The sequence below is a fragment of the Phoxinus phoxinus genome (genome assembly GCF_949152265.1).
Source record: "Phoxinus phoxinus genome assembly, chromosome: 13".
Taxonomy (NCBI): Eukaryota; Metazoa; Chordata; class Actinopteri; order Cypriniformes; family Leuciscidae; genus Phoxinus; species Phoxinus phoxinus.
In genome coordinates, this window is record NC_136888.1 from 29,212,207 (window position 1) to 29,228,744 (window position 16,538).

The window sequence follows — 16,538 nt, forward strand, 5'->3', positions numbered from 1 at the left end:
TATTAATATTCTAATTTCTATTCAAACTATCCTATTTAACCTATTCAAAAACATGGTAACATGGCTGCATCTTAAGACTGTAACCTATATAGAGAATAAAAAGGGACTCATTGCGCCTAAAAACTCATCAAAACTCCAATCAGGAGAAAGATTCAAAAAGTCCCACACTCTCTAACAATGAAGAAAATCTATACTTTAATTGAAAAACAGCAAACGTTTTGGTTACATGTGACCTAATAATAAAAATGAAAAGTTATTAGGCATTGAGAAAGGTCACATGTGACTGAAACGCTTGCTGTTTTACATTAAAGAAGTGGTTTTATCTCGCAATTGCCATTTTTTCTTCGATGTTAAAGTGTTCGGGCCTTTTTAAGATAGTGTCCTACACACAAACATAAGAAAACAAAGATATTCTCCTGATAAAAATGAGGAATAAAGTTTACTTCCTGAAAGGACGATGAAGTTATAAAAAAGTTTGTTCACCCAAAACTGAATATTCTGTCATCATTTACTCACCCTCATGTCGTTTTCAAATATAAGACTTTCGTTCATCTCTGGTATCTCTGGTTCATCTCAAGTAAATAACTCAAAACCAAACGCTAACCATAACCCTATAGTAAGTAGTTAATTAATATTACTCAGTGCTTATTTGAATACAATGTAACAATGTCACCCTAAAATAAAGTTTAACCAATATAAAAAAAAAAATAAAAAAAATTATTATACACAAAATTCTGATGCTTCAAAACGTTCAGAAAGAGATCGTGAAATGAATGAATGAACGGGTAAATAAACAAACAAACAAACATGTTTTTATTACTGTATATAAAGTGTTTCCTTATGTGATATCCACAATGTACTGTGTGCAATCCACAAAGTGACAGTTTTGTCAGTCGGTTTGTTTACACTGTAAAAAAAAATGTTGGTTTAACCTAAAAAAGCAAGTTACCTTGTTGCCTTAAAATGTTTGAGTTCATTGTAATTAAAAATTTGAGTTAATACAATGAAGAAGAATGGTTTAATAAACAGAAACTCAAAATAGTATGTTACCTTCACACATTAGTTATCGAAGTTGATTTGACAAAAGATAAAACGTTGTGATAAACCATGAAAATATATTTTTACAGTGTAGAAGGCACAAGGCTATTAAATAGGTAAGTCTGAGAAAACCTTCTGTCGAAATTGAAAAGATTCTTGGCATCTTTTCGTAATAAAACACATTTTCTGCAAGTCTTAAAATGTCCAAATATACTATACATACTGTAAACAAGGTTATTAAATATATATGGGTTTTTTCTTAGCTGGCAGAGTGGCATGTGCAGATGCTCAGAATAGAAGCGTGATGTCCTGATCTCACTCTCTTCTCTCACTTCTACTTTCTCTTCTCACTTATTATTGTCTACAATTTTTCCCAAAAACATCCAGCGTGAAAGCCTCAGAAACCCACCCCTATTGCCGCCCATGCTGCTAACCCAAAGACAGTGGCTCGCATGCCAAAACAAAATGCAAACAAACTGGTGGTATTTCAGGCAAATACACCGAGCAAGAAATTCCAAGCTGTGCCGTTGCCGTCAGGCGAGCGTGAGGGTGTATTCTGCGGTCTGGATGCTGGATGCCCTGTGGAGCGTAATAATGTGTTTACTTCATCCACGGGCACCTCAGGAAAACCATGACGAGGTTGTGCTGGTGCAGCGGCTTCCGAACGCTATAAAGTGACCTGGTTATGGCGATGTCACCCAGTAATGGCATGCGTGATGGCGGTTTGATGTTTAAGCTCCTGTTAGCGTGCTATCGCAGCTTCTTAGCGGGCGCCTGAGGCAGAACCACAGGCTAGAATTCACTTGGAAAGGATAGTAAACTACTCTGATGTTGTTTGCAACGAAATTCACGCTGAAACTCAATAAATGATGCGCCCTCCTCAGGCTTGTTTGCTTGATAAATAGAAGCGAATAGACAATGACTACGTTTCGCGCAGGAAAAAAAATAGTTTGTGTGATTACTTTCGCAGAATGTCAGAGAATAAGCCTCCCTGGTGCAGTCGGAGCTAGAGGGGTTTACCTGGAAATCTCCTGAATGCCTGAAGCATCTTGGCTAACAATCTCAACACTTCCAAAAAACTGGCAAAAAACAACAACACTTGCTTTCCATTCTTTGATGTTTTGACTCGCATCTCTGTGCTAGCTTGGGATACTGTGCAATGGTAGGAATGTGTCAATGACATTCGGCTTTGTTTATGTCGTTTTAAATGTGTGTGGTCATCAGAGGGCAGAAATGTTATTTACAGTCAAACCCAAATTTGTTCAGACACCTTCAGCATTTCTCATCATTATCACAGTTTATTCGCTATAGTTTAGAAAATGGTAATAAAATATGACAAGAAATCAGTTGATATTTCACTGGTTTTGGCCACCCTTCTGTTAGACCGTCTCACAAATGAATTATGTTAAATAGCTGTCAGCTGTTACATTTAAGTACACAATTAGATAATACCAATTTAGGTTAACCAATTACCAAGCAATGCTTAATTTTTGTTCAGTCTGTGGTGTAAAAAGGTCACATTAACAATTAAAGAGAAAATACATAAGCAAAACATGGTCGATTTTTATACATTTTACTGGTAGTCCACTGTATGAAGAATTTTTTGGGTATAATATGTCACAGTTTACATTATTTTGCTATTCTCACTTACATGAATAAGCTGTCAGAATCATTTTTGGTTTGACTGTATGTGTGAGTGAGGAAGAAACAGTTTTGACATCAATTTTATTGTAGTATTGAAATAAAAAAAATGTCATTCTATTATAATATATTCAATATATATATTTTATGTTTATAACTCTGTTTAGAACTTTTCAAATAGTGTGACGCTGGTTTTACACTGATTGATGACTTTTCATAAACATGAATAATGATGGTTAACATCCATCATCCATCATGGAGGAAATAATGGAATTGTATTTTTGTCTGTAAACAATGACAACATGTTTTAATTCATTATTATTATCATCATCATTATTATTTTTGTTATTAAATTTCAAAGCAGGTAAGCTAAAAGCAGGTGTTGTAATAATAAAAAATTTATAAATAAAAATAAATATTATAACCTAGTATTAGCTTACCTGCTGCAGAATTTAAAATTGCAGCACTTTTTTTAGCATCTGTTAAATGAAAATATATATATTCTAAGCTTGAGTGCTGCCAAAACCAACAGATCTCGACTAGCCAATTTCTGGCTTTGAAACAGCTTCTCGATTCACAAAAGATAGACCTTGCAATTACCTGTGAATAAACAGATGGAAAACACACTGTATTGTCCCATCAGCTATTTGAAGTGGAAGTTTAAAACAGAAATTTGATTTGCAAAGTTAGCACTATAGCATCAGACTAAAACATAACCTCAAATCAGTCAAAAACACCACTTAACACATTTACTATCAAAACTTTCAGAGGCTATTTAGAATGAGAGGACTGGACTGGAATTGCAATGTTTTTTTTGTTTTTACGTGTATTAAACATTTTGTCCTTTAAAACGCTCAATACAACATTATTTTTTTAATACCACACACACTACAGCATACTATAAACCAATAGACCTTATTGTGAAAAGGCAAAGATACACCATTATTATTATCATGGGGGGTTTAGGGAAGGGGTGTCACACACTAACCATAACAAAAATATCATTATCATGTCACATCACAAAAAGGCCTATATCATAAAACTCCATTTCCCACTTATCCTCTATGACAGCACAGGTAGAAGTCATGATAAATCACATAGATAAAGAATCAATTACACACCTAATGCCTATCATTTGCTCTTTTTTGGTTGAATTTGTTGCCTTTAAAAATCTTCCTGTCTTTGTCTCTGTCATGTAACACAGGGGCAGACAACAGGAATGCACGGATGTTTATTGAACAAAGCAAGCAGAAGGCAGGCAATATGGCAGACTTAACTTAGACAGTTCTTGGTCTTGAGGAGAGGCAGGTAAACACAAGAAGAGGGAGTCGGGTAACACCACACACTGATAGTGAATGATGAGACCAGACAAACTGAGGATGGCATGTGTGAGTATAGGAGTCCTTAATGAGTTTTCGGGGGAGTGAACGAGTGGGGAGAGTTGTAGGGTCTGGTGCGGATGGCATGGTTGAATCCCTGACAGTCAGTTGGTGAAACAACATCCTTTTGTTCTGACAAAAATCAATTGAACATCTTAATTACGACTTCCAAAGTGAGTTGGAACTTTCAGGCAAGATTTAAAGGCATCATGAGTTATACATCACATTACGGTTATTTTGAATACTTGATTTTGATTGGTTAATCAGGTATTCGTTAACCCTTAAATGCATACATTTTTCGCCAATTATTATGACATATTCAATAGATACTGATGGAAACTGATGGATCTCTAGTTGTCGCGATAATGTAAAACCTGATATTAGAGTAACAATGCGGTAACTATGAGTGAAACGTCACTTCATCATTGTGTATCAGACACTCCCACTTAAGCTGATGTCTAACTTGTGCGTCGCTAAAAACCTGAGGTACAGTATGTGATTAAAGGTTAATACTGAATGTTGTCCATGGTGACGCTGATAACTGCGATTCTGACATTGACCTCAGAGGACGTCAGTATTAATATTACTTAAATGTGCAGTGTTCATCTTGTGCAGTGTTCACCTACACTAAGAAAATATATATAATTTTGGTCATTTTTAGCCAGGACATTGTCCATTTTACAGACATTTCCTTTAACCCTAAACCATACACATTGCAATGCATAATTCAAAATACAGGTAAAACCCCTGTGAAAAATAAAAAAAAGGAAAATTCCTTCATATTAACACAGCTTTAAGACAAGATTATAAAAACTAAAATATTCTAAATTCTAGTATTTTGTCAGGCTACATATGTACATATGTATTTTTTCATTAGTCACAAACCTGAATTCGAGGCAAAACAATTCTATACACATAAACGGCCCTCAAACATCAGTCTTTCAAGTCAGTCTTGGAAGATTTACAGTAAAAAAAATCATGATCATCACCCTGCTTATGCAATTTAGACAAGGGCTGGAGAGATCAAATTGGATTATCATAGTACTTCAGCTTAAATGTTATATTTTGTAATTAAGTACGATAAAATAAATTCGATAAAATAAAAAGGTAGCTGATCTTTGATTTTTTTTTTACTGTAAATCTGCTTCCAGACACTGCGGGACTTGAAAAACTGTCAGGTTTTTGAGAAATTGAAGGTAGTTTATGTGTATCCTGTATACTTAAGTGTATGTCAAAAATAAAGGAGAATATGATTTCCATGGATTTTCACAAACAGTTTTGTTTGAGGAAAAACATGAAAATATACAGTTATGGTTTAAAATTTTTGTTAATTTGATTATTTAGTTGATTAGTTTGGCCTCAACTGCATTGAGATGGTTTTCAGCAATAGATTTGACAACCGTAGGCCTACATCATTTTCTGCTTGGGCGAGAACCTCAAAGTAGATAAACAGCCAAGTGTAACGTTTCACCTCAAATGACAAGAAAATGTATATTTATGTTAATATTAAGAAGCAAATCCCCACACTCATCCTCTCGAATGGCTCGGGAATTGTAGAGCGTAGTTTATGTAAAGCATGCACTGCTACACACCTGAAACCAATAGTGGAAAGTTGGCATATTTTTTAATAATTCGGGTCTTCTTGGGTCAATTCGGTAAAAGCACATTTATTTTTACAGAGACCCGAGACTAATATCAGACCCGAATGGTGTCGGAGGCACTCGTCAAAGTTTTGGACCCGTGCGAAGTAAAGTTGGGTATTTGGAAAGCAGGTACTGGAGACTTTCCTGGCAGGCTGAGAAAGGCCATGCACTGGAAATGAAATCTGTTTTGTGAGAATAAAGAAAATAGGGCTCAGCGGCCCGTCGCCGCTCCCTGGTCTGAGATGCCCGTTTCATAGTCCATTAGCCAGTCATGGGGAGAAAGGCAGGCGGTCTCCTCCCGCTGCGTGCATTCAGAGCGATGTCATTTCCCTCCACACGCCGACGACGGCCCGCACCGCAGTACGGCGGTGACACGACCTCCATCATCCATTTCCACATGCAGAGGAGTAGTTTAACTGCCACGGCCTCGCACGGCACGCATTAGAGACGCACCAGCATACTTATGAGGGCACAACCAGTGGCTCAGATTCACTCGAGCTCAAAGAAAACTTTTAATGATGCCAGTAAGTAAAAGGGTGGAATTCCCGGAGGGAGAGCGCATTACTTTGTGAAAATTTTGTAGGAGAGACAAAGATGCCCGTGGCTAGCAATGTTGCTGTGATGTTGGTGTCGCACATTCGGTGGCATCGAGTGTGTGACTAATACAGTTTATTTTGTGGAGAAGCAGCTTAAGGGAAGCTCTCACGCTGAGGTCCAAATTCACAATCTAACCCAGAGCGATGCTGACTAATGCAGTATCTGTGGCAAATAGATGAGCACAACTCTGGAATCATGTAGTGTTATTAGAACTAGGTAACTGGGAACTACAAAAATGAGTAAATATAATAGAAAATAGAGACATAACATGTTTCCGACAGTCACAACTAAAGGGTTCGAGTTGCTCTTTTTCTATTTTACCCTTTTTATATATATCTGGATACTTTTAAGAGTGTTTGTGTCTGAAATCCATATCTTGTGTGTGGTCATTTGAAATATTGTAAAAAGAGGAACAGCTAAAAAAAAAAAAAAAGAGAGAGAGATTATGCCAAATGTCTCATTAAGTCAATACATTTTTTTCAACTTCATTTTTATATGCAATTTCATATTCAGCAAAATACCAATTAAAATGGCCATTTTAATGTCACTAGATCATCCACATATAAGTTTCACTATAGTTTACAACCTTGCAAAGCAAAGGCATTACGTACAATTGTTATGGAACCCCAACCTTGCCACATAAGAAAAAAACTTTTTGGTAGATCATAATTATGAGATCATAAAAACATCTGATAAAAGGTCTAAATTGACATACTAAGTCATAATTATGAGATACAAATGTAGTTGTGATACAAAAATGTATTTGACATGTTTAAATTGACAAAAACAAATATGACAAAGTTAAAACTCTGACATAAAAATGTGAAATTACGATACCGGTTCAAAATTATGAGATTATGACAAAAAAAGCTACTTTATCTCATAATGACTTGTGTCACATTACCTCATAATTATGAGTATCTCACGGTTTTGACTTTTTATGTGACAATGACTTACTTTAATGTCATAATTGTGCATCATATACTGGATAAAATATAATTGCATGTTTTATAGTCTACACTTTGAATAATGCATTCGCTTACAACTACATTTTGAAATACTTAAAGACTAAGTTCGCCTTTTATTGTTTTAAACGCATTGATACAATCTTTATCACTATATCTCAAAATTTGCTCAATTAGTAGATGGAATTAATGCTCTAAGCTTAATGATTCATATTAGATTTTTGTATTACTTGTTTTTAAACATCTGAAATGTGACCTTTAAAACATGAAAATAAAAAGTCTACAGCTTACTGGAGATTATACTGTTAGTACTGTTAAGACCCACATCAATAACAGCATCTTAAGCAGCAGGAACAGGCGGTTGGAGATGCAATGCAAACATCTTTACATGCGTCTAGCACAAATCAACAAATCAGAGAAGCTCACTTTACAAGCAATAACTACCTGCATAATGGAGTACATCATAGCGTTAAACAATGACTCTCTCAACCTAACGCATTTTGTTATGGATGTACATAACTCTCTTTTTTAATTTTAAGTATCTGACAGGTCAGGGCAGGAAAGAGTTTATCAGCCCGTCTATGAAATGGAGATAAAAAGCTATACATTTCATTAGTAAACTCTTATCGGGTAATTGTTACTATAAACATCAATTGATTGTTACTATAAACATCAGATGCTATCAGATGTTGGTATCACTGGTCCAATATGAGGATGTGTGTATGTATTTAAAGGAATAGTTGACCCAGAAATGTAAATTGTGTCATAATTTACTCAATATCATGTCATTTCAAATCTGAAAGACTCGTTTGCTTTTTCCACAAACAAAGAATAATTATACTTCTTGTCAATTTCTATGACCAGTCAGTTCGCAATACTGTATATATAAATCTTACTTCATATGAAGAACAAAGTCTTAAGTCATTATTCAAAAGATAACCTTCCCCTCCAGTGAGCTGTTAACTCACTGAATCATTGTGACTGAATCAACGAGTTAAGTGAGTTGAACGCAAGAACCAAATCAGTGAACAAACAAAACCATATCAACTGATTCATTGTAAAGATACATTTCAAAAGAACAACTCAAACAAATCAGACATCTCTACTTTTCTTGTGAACTCTCATGACTCAAATTGCTCCAGAGTCATATTGATTTTTATGGTTTAGCTTAAAGGCACAGTTCACCCCAAAATGTATATTCTGTCATAATAGTAAAATAGCACTCAATAGTAAAAGTAATAATAAAAGCATTACATTTAAATTGTGCGCAATATAGCCTATAAATCTTCTCAAATTACATGAAAAACAGACCAATGTTTAAGTCGTTATTCAAAGATAATCTTCCCCTCCAGTGAGCTGTTAACTCACTGAATCATTGTGACCGAATCAGTGAGTTGAGTGAGATCCAAATCAGTGAACAAACCAAAACTGTATCAACCGATTCATTGTAAAGATCCACCACAAACAAATCAGACATCTCTGAATTCTCATGACTCTCAAATAGCTCCAGAACAATTGCTTCAGAATTACATTAACCATTTTTGGATGGTTAAAACCAAACCTGCTGTATGGAACAACAAAAATGTCCGTTTTGTTCTTTATTGTTCTGGACAACATTGACTTGTATGGACAAAAACAGTCAACACTTTCTAAAAAGAAAATCCGCGGAAGACGGAAAGTCATAAGGTTTTGGAATGACCAGAGGTTGAGTAAATGATGACAGAACATTAATTTTGGGTGAACTGATCCTTTAAGGGCCACATTGAATGCTTGTCGCAAATGGATGAACAGATGCCAATGATGAGCCAGCAAAAACTGTCCTGGCATCACAATGGCCTATGCAGCATAATTTACCCCCATCATCCAGCAGCTCATTAAACTGTGCTTATTGCATGAAGCTGAAATGATCCATTAATATGAGGCAAAGACATCACAGTAAATTGCAGTTTGGTGAGCTTTTGAAACACTTACAGCACAAGCACTGCAGTTTACGTCCTCCCCTGGACACCAGCACCCTGCATTTCATCCGTTCATCACTATTCAGGCATGTTTGCTGCAGCTTAGGTGACCTTTAATTAACTGTGACTTTCAACATTGTAACAATTATGCCTTGCGCACGCCTGACTGGCTTCCATTTACTACAGAGAAGCTTTGTTATGACTGTTTATAATTGAGAATGTGGAGGCTGTTGAGATATTGTGGTTATCATTAATTGGGAGAGCGCATGTATGAGGAGTATGTAATTGCCGAAGGTTGGCTCGCTGTATGGAGAGCTCGAGCATCCATGATGTTATGATTGTGCCATTTCATGCTCTTTTTGACGTAGGACATTTTGTGTGCCGTCGCCATTCTCAAAGCTCCTCCAGCTGAGTGTGTGAATGACAAGAGATCGTTCTGCGGAGGAATGCGTTTCTGTGTGAGGAGGAGACAAAGAGCGAAAGCCCGGGTGGGGATAAGTGCATTTGGGAAGCTGATTATAATATGCAGTTTCCACAGCAAAAAAAAAAAAAAAAAAAAATGCTGAAAGTTGAGGTTGGACAGCTTGGTGAGTGGATAATGCTAGATTCAAGACATGTCCTCAGCTGAAAGGAAACCAGACAGATTAAAACAGTTCTGCTGCCAATACAAGGTTTGTATGATTCTGGACATGCTCTGAAGAGGTAAAGGAGTTGGAATTTATTGGTGAAATGTGTAAAAATACTTCCTCCTGTCCTGTCCCAGCTTATTATGCAGAGAAGCTGCCTCAACCAATGGCGTGAGTTTGTCTGACCAATGAAAGACTTGAAGAGCAATTACTTTTAATCACTTGGTCCCAAGGTGATTCACAGCGGATGTTGAAACTACTGACTATTAAATGTTGTTTACTTTAACAACAGTGTTTTTATTATTTTAAACTATAAACATATATCCAGTTAAATATATGTAAAAAAAAAATAAAAAATCGAATTCACCATAAAAGATTAATGTGACACTAGCTATGCTTCCATCAACCTATTGTTATGCGCATTTTGGGATATCGCTTCAAAAAAACACTGGATGGAAACGACAAGAAAAAAAAAAGACAAACATGTACGCTCAATTGAGGTTGATACATTTTTATAAACTACAATGGAAACACATTTACCAAATACATCCCTTGATGTGCAATAAAACACTTGTTATGTTACTAACAAAAATAAGAAGAAACAACTATTTATAGAAAACATAATCATACAGGTATGTTACAGTATGTGTCACATAGTTAGAGATTTCTAGGGACGTCCTTTTTACTGTTTACCAACATGAAATATAGTTTCACAGTAATTTCATAGGTTTTACCTTCAAAACAATACATTTGACAGTATTTTACAATAAAATTATAAACAATGAGATGAACTATAAACCATTTCTAGTTTTTTCACTGTATATGGTAAAATTAAAGTTTTTAATGTAGCATTTTTACAGTATTTATTTCTGCAAGAATTACTAAACTGTTTACAGTTTTACAAACTTGTATTTGTGGCCTCTGATTGAAAAATGTGTTTGTGCTATATTTATTTATTTAAAATAAATATCAATTGCTTTAGATCTAATGCAATGACATTCATGTATTTTTTTCACTGTTGCTCAAATACATTAATACTTTTTTACGCCACTGCTGCATATTACATTTTTGTCAAACAGATGGACATGTAGTGGGCACCTAAAAATAGAGGTAGTCCTATTCTCTTTCAAAACCAACCTCACATTCCACTAATGTTCCCTTCTTTCCCTTTTCATCCATTAAAATCAAATCTTTAACCGTCACCATATATTTTTCATCTTTACACATTTTGTATTATCTCCATAATAAAGCCATATCCTCTACTATTCCTATCATTTCTTATGTGCTTTATAAGTGTCTTCTATGCTAATATATTCCCGGTCTGTACCAATATTATACAATTTAGGATGTTAGAAGTTATTTTTACTCATATGCAGGACAGCACCATCAATATTATATTCATTAGAACAGCTACTTTCAGAAGGAATCATTACTGGCTGGTTTCCAAGACAAAAAAGTCTCCTACACTTTGTTTGCTCATTCGTATACCTATTCACTTTTCCCTGGATAGATTTCCACATTTATAATGTAGTGAACGAAAATGAATGAGCACATTTTGGACAGTGCTGTAAATAGTGTGCAGCAGAACGTTCTGGAGCGGTTGTGGAATCATATACACCGTTCAAAAGTTTAGGGTTGGTAAAATTTTTGTATGCTTTTGAAAGAAGTATCTTATGATACATTTATTATTAAAATTACAGTGAAAACAGTAATATTGTGAAATAGTATTACAATTTAAAATAACTTTTGTACTTTAATATATTTTAAAATTAAATGTATCCTTGTGATAGCAACAGTGTCACATGATCCTTCAGAAATGTGAGGTACGGTATTACAAAAACTACGATCAAACCTGTTGGAAAGCATCTTTTGCAGCGATTTTTGTGTGAGCATATCAGTGAACACCCCTGACCACTCGGTGAGTTTCACGTCTTTGTAAACGAAAGTTTAATGCGTTTTAGGAAGGATTGTTCCAGTGCACCTATGCAGCCAATGTGGAGGTGGAGGGGTGCTACCACAGAAACCGAAAATTCTCGGGAGAGCAGCATGTGTCCAAATATCAATCTTAACCGTTCTATTTCATCAGAAACGATCTGAAAACAGGGCTTTAAGTGTAAAATACCGAACTTGTCCTTTAACAGTTCAGACAGACCAAGACCACGCTAGACCAAGTCAGTCGCTTTGGTCGATCACCATTTTAATCACATTTTAGCTTTTCTTTTGTAAACCTCTATAGTAAACCTTTTCTATAGTAAACTTTTGAAAACGATATCGTTATCGTCTGTGTGTAAACAACCAAAACGCACATTTGTGAAAACCGTGACGTCATATATAGTGTTTCTTCACAATGTGACATCGCCAACTACTGGCCTGGCATGAATAATACAGTGTTTTCATCGTTTTGACAACGTCTGTTTGTCGTCTGTACTGTTCGCGAAAAAAGCAAAAGAAAAACCTTTCCGTTGTTGGTACATCGTTGTTGTGCAATAAAAAAAGAGATTTCACCAACACGACTGCAGCACGTGAGCACCGTAAACAATCAATATTTCCTAGTAACTAAAACTGCACAAAAATCAAATATAAGAAAAAGATACAAAAACACTTACAGGTACTGTCACCTCCTGTTGCTTGACTGCTTCTTTCTAATGAATGCTACAAAACACACGTGTAAGATAAATATCCAGGTAATGAGCTGCCTGTACTTTTCCGTTACTTTACACATGTATTTCTTAGAATGTAGAAAATATGGAAATATACAGGAAATATGGGGTGATTTCGGGACACAGCTTTCTAAATTAAATAGAGAATTGGGATTTTCATATTGTTGTGTGGGACAAAAAAAAAGTGTACTTGCGCACTTTGGACTGGTCTTTTATTTTGAATATCTCATTTGTAAATCCAAATGAGTTCAAAAGTACGATCCATCTGGTCCAAGCTGTTTCACAGATAGTGTTTCCATGAAAGCGGAAAAAAAATGATACACTTTTTGTTTTGTCTGCCCAGGGCAGTGTCCCAGCTGAGGGCTTGCCCGATCCTGCAGAGTGTATGTGTGTTTGTGCCTCATCTCATCTGTCCTAATGCCATCCAAACCGTCTGCTTCTCATCAAATCTGGCTGAGCTGCCATCTTCAATTCAGGCTTAGCGCCTCAGCGTGTCTCTCTGGCTCTTGTGGGCTCAAGTCTCCTCTCTGTACTGGCAGAGTATGAAAACACTCACTACAATTCAGGAGGTCTCACTCAATCTTGGCATAATAGTAACACCTGGTTTGAATGAAGAAAATTCAGACAGCTCAGAGAACTCACACAGTTTCAGCTTGATGAAAACCAATTCCAGTTTCATTCGATGCATATGTGATAGCTTTGAGCAGAGCTATTCAAATATCAAAGCTCTGGGAAAATAGTCAAATGTAAAAATTTTACAATGCATGTTTGTTGGGGTCAAATATCATTAGAATGCCAAAGATAAAAGCAACTTTAATAATATCTGCCTATACAGCAAAGACTTTACAAAGACAGTGCACTCATATTACTTATGAATGGTAAAAAGTGCAATGGTTGAATAAATCCCGCCTTCTAAATAAAAGAGCCAATCTCCGACTGGTAAAGTCATTGTGTGCTGGTAGAATCTCCCAACCCGATCTCACGGCAATTCGTACGAATTTTACGAGGTGGCTAATTCGTACCAATTCATACGACCTCACTCGTACAAATTTGTACGTTTTTTGCTAAATCGTACATATTTTAACTACCCCTGACCCCGCCCCTAAACCGACCCATCACGTGGGTTTAGACAAATTGTACAAATTCGTACGAGTGAGGTCGTACAAATTCGTACGAATTAGCCACCTTTTAATCACTCGTACAAATTCGTACTAATTGGTCGTGAGATAGCGTTAAAACTCCAGTTGATTTTTTTAATGCTATATTTAAGCAAAAAACAACATCTATGGGACAGTTCATGTCAGATTTTGTTGCTGATTTCACTCTGAGAAAAAGGTACAAAAGTTGCCACTGGGGCGGTATTAAAATGTATAGTAATACGTACCATTTACCATTACTAATACACTTTAGTTTAGTTCAATACTCTCCCAGTGACAGCTTTAGTACCTTTTTTCTGAGAGTTTTGAAATATGTTATTTAAATGTGAGTTCGCCAAGCAGTTTTTGAGATTTCAAGATTGGTTTTGGATGCCCGATAAAGCTGCCCGAGTCATTGAAAATATGGCAGACGACTTTCTTTGAAAAGCACATTGTATTACGACTAGAAAAGTTAGGTAAGAATAATGTACAGTGTTAAAGGAGTGGGAAAGGATAATAGGTTAATTTTGAAATTACTATAATTTTTCTTGATCACCATGACTCTGGGAGTCAAATTCAAAAGAGCATGATGGTTCAAGAAGTTCATAAACGCTTACAGTATGGTAATTTCTCAGTGTGTCAGAGCTAAAATAAAACTTCCACTGTCACATATCTTCCACAAAGCAGCTAAATGAAACAGTTTGAGATTTAAGTATGCAGCACACACACAGTCTGTCACAATCGGTGAAGGCAGTATACTCATATGCTAATAGAGGATGTTAAATATATATTTATATACTATAACACTTTACAATAATGTTCATTTGTTAACATTAGTTAACTACATTAGTTACAATAACTACTAAACTGTTTTTCTAAATTAGTTCACGTTATGGGTCAGTGATACTTTTAAAGGGATAGTTCACTCAAAAATTAAAATGATGTCCTTATTATGCAAGCCTGTATGCAGTTGTTTTTTTCCCCAAGTAGTTTTTGTATACAGTAACTTAAGATAGCGTGGACTAACGTAACTGTATAGACTGGAAAAATAACAGTATGCAAGTTTGGAACAAATGTCAGGATTTACATTTTTGGGTGAACTATACCTTTAAGGGGCCAATAAATAGAGCTCCTAGTGTTTTATGGATGAATGACTCAGAATTCCTTGTTCCAGAAGTCCAGTCGTGACAGGAGAAATTGGTTGATATAGTTTTTCTTTGGGAAAGACAGTAAAAGTGAGGCCAGCTCTCCCCAAAAAAGCTGAGTAGACCTGTGGTAGTCTAGTGGTAAGCTCTGGGTTGTTCATGTAAACTTTGTGGTTTTGGTGTGATCTACAGGGTCAAAGTCAACCTTTTCACAATTGTACCGTGTAAGGCTTTGCCTCAGAACACTCCTGGGAACTGACCGAACGAATAGCATCAAGCCAGACTTTAGTAGAAGACAGAAAAGTGTCAAAACACCTAATCACAGTTTGTTTGTCAGCTTGGTATCTTGTAAACCAAACTTTTTTTCCAGTGGAGTGATAAAACTTGATCAAAACACAAGCTGTGTAAGAGCAACCGAGCCAAATAACCACATTCCCAGGGCCCCCCGACTCAAAGGGCCCCCCCTCCCACACTTAACACAAACAACAAAACTTAATAAGGCCCTAATCAGTCTCATGCACAGTACGCCATATATGTATCAAAAAGTATGGAGTATGACCTTCTTTTGTTATAAAATCACCACTAATATGATAACCAGTTAAGTCATTGCTCAGCTGAAGTCAGTTCAGTGTTCATTTTCATTAAAGGTCTTTTAACATTCTGTTGAGGGTTGTTAATGGTTGCCATATAGACTACTAAAGACCATATAGACTAGACTACTTAAGATTATGTCATAATTTACTTTCCCTCAAGTCGTTCCAAATGTGTATGACTTTATTTCTTCTTTGGAACATGAAAGAAGAGGTTGGAAACCAAACAGCTTGAATTCAATTGTATGGACAAATCATGTCAGTTTGAACCGAAACTGTTTGGTTACCAACATTATTCAAAACATCATAATGTTTTGCAGTCAAAAGAAAGTCATACAGGTTTGGAACAACATGAGGGTGATGATGTAAATTATTAGAGAATTATTTTTGGACAAACTATCCATTATGCTTAAAAAACTCGGCTAACATCACAGTTTAATTCTTTGCCAAACTTTGTCAGGTATTAATTGATTAAATAATCCGATTCTCATAATCTCTACCATTCAGAGCATAATCTAACCTGAAGGAGATCTGACATCACAATTATGAAGCACAACTGATATTTTAATGTCCAAAGCCTCTTTCCATATTTAATCATCCTCTTCACATTCATCTGCTAATGCATTGTTATCTTGGTGGGTCAGATTTGTAATTATTTTCAAATTAGCTCAAGATAAACAATTAACTGCTGCTGTGGCCTGATATAGTCGCTAAACAGCGCTGGAGGTTTTATCGGTTTGGTCACGGTTCGAGGAGAGCGGTGTCTGGCCATGAAGGCCTCCTTTTGTGACTGAGGCCATTTGTCATTCAATATGACTCCATTCTATTCGGAACACAGCGGGCTAGAAATTGGTGTAACAATGAGGCCTGAATCGCAAACCTACAAGATTCTCCAGCACACTCTTGAACCTACATGTCTGCGTTTAAATATTGCAGTGCTTTTCTATTACAAATTACAAATAACACAGACTACTTGCACAGCTGACATACACTTATTTAAGGATCGACTTTTGTGAAAGGATGACCGGCTCCGTACAAAAATAAGGAATGGCTTGATACATGTATTTATTTGAATAACGATAAATGTGAATTCACCATAGAAAGACAAAACATGTCTGGGAGTAGTGATGTTGTAGACAAAGAAAAAACAAGATTCCAGA

At 35.9% G+C, this 16,538-nt stretch overlaps 1 long non-coding RNA gene across 1 annotated transcript in view; it reads right to left on the minus strand.

Annotated features, from left to right (window-relative positions):
* Positions 1-3,475: 3,475 nt before the first annotated feature.
* Positions 3,476-16,538, minus strand: part of LOC307009624 — a 69,262-nt gene continuing 56,199 nt past the window's right edge. Inside the window, exon 4 of the long non-coding RNA XR_013800082.1 lies at positions 3,476-4,190. This is a non-coding gene — a long non-coding RNA (uncharacterized lncRNA). The remainder of the gene's footprint in view (positions 4,191-16,538) is intronic.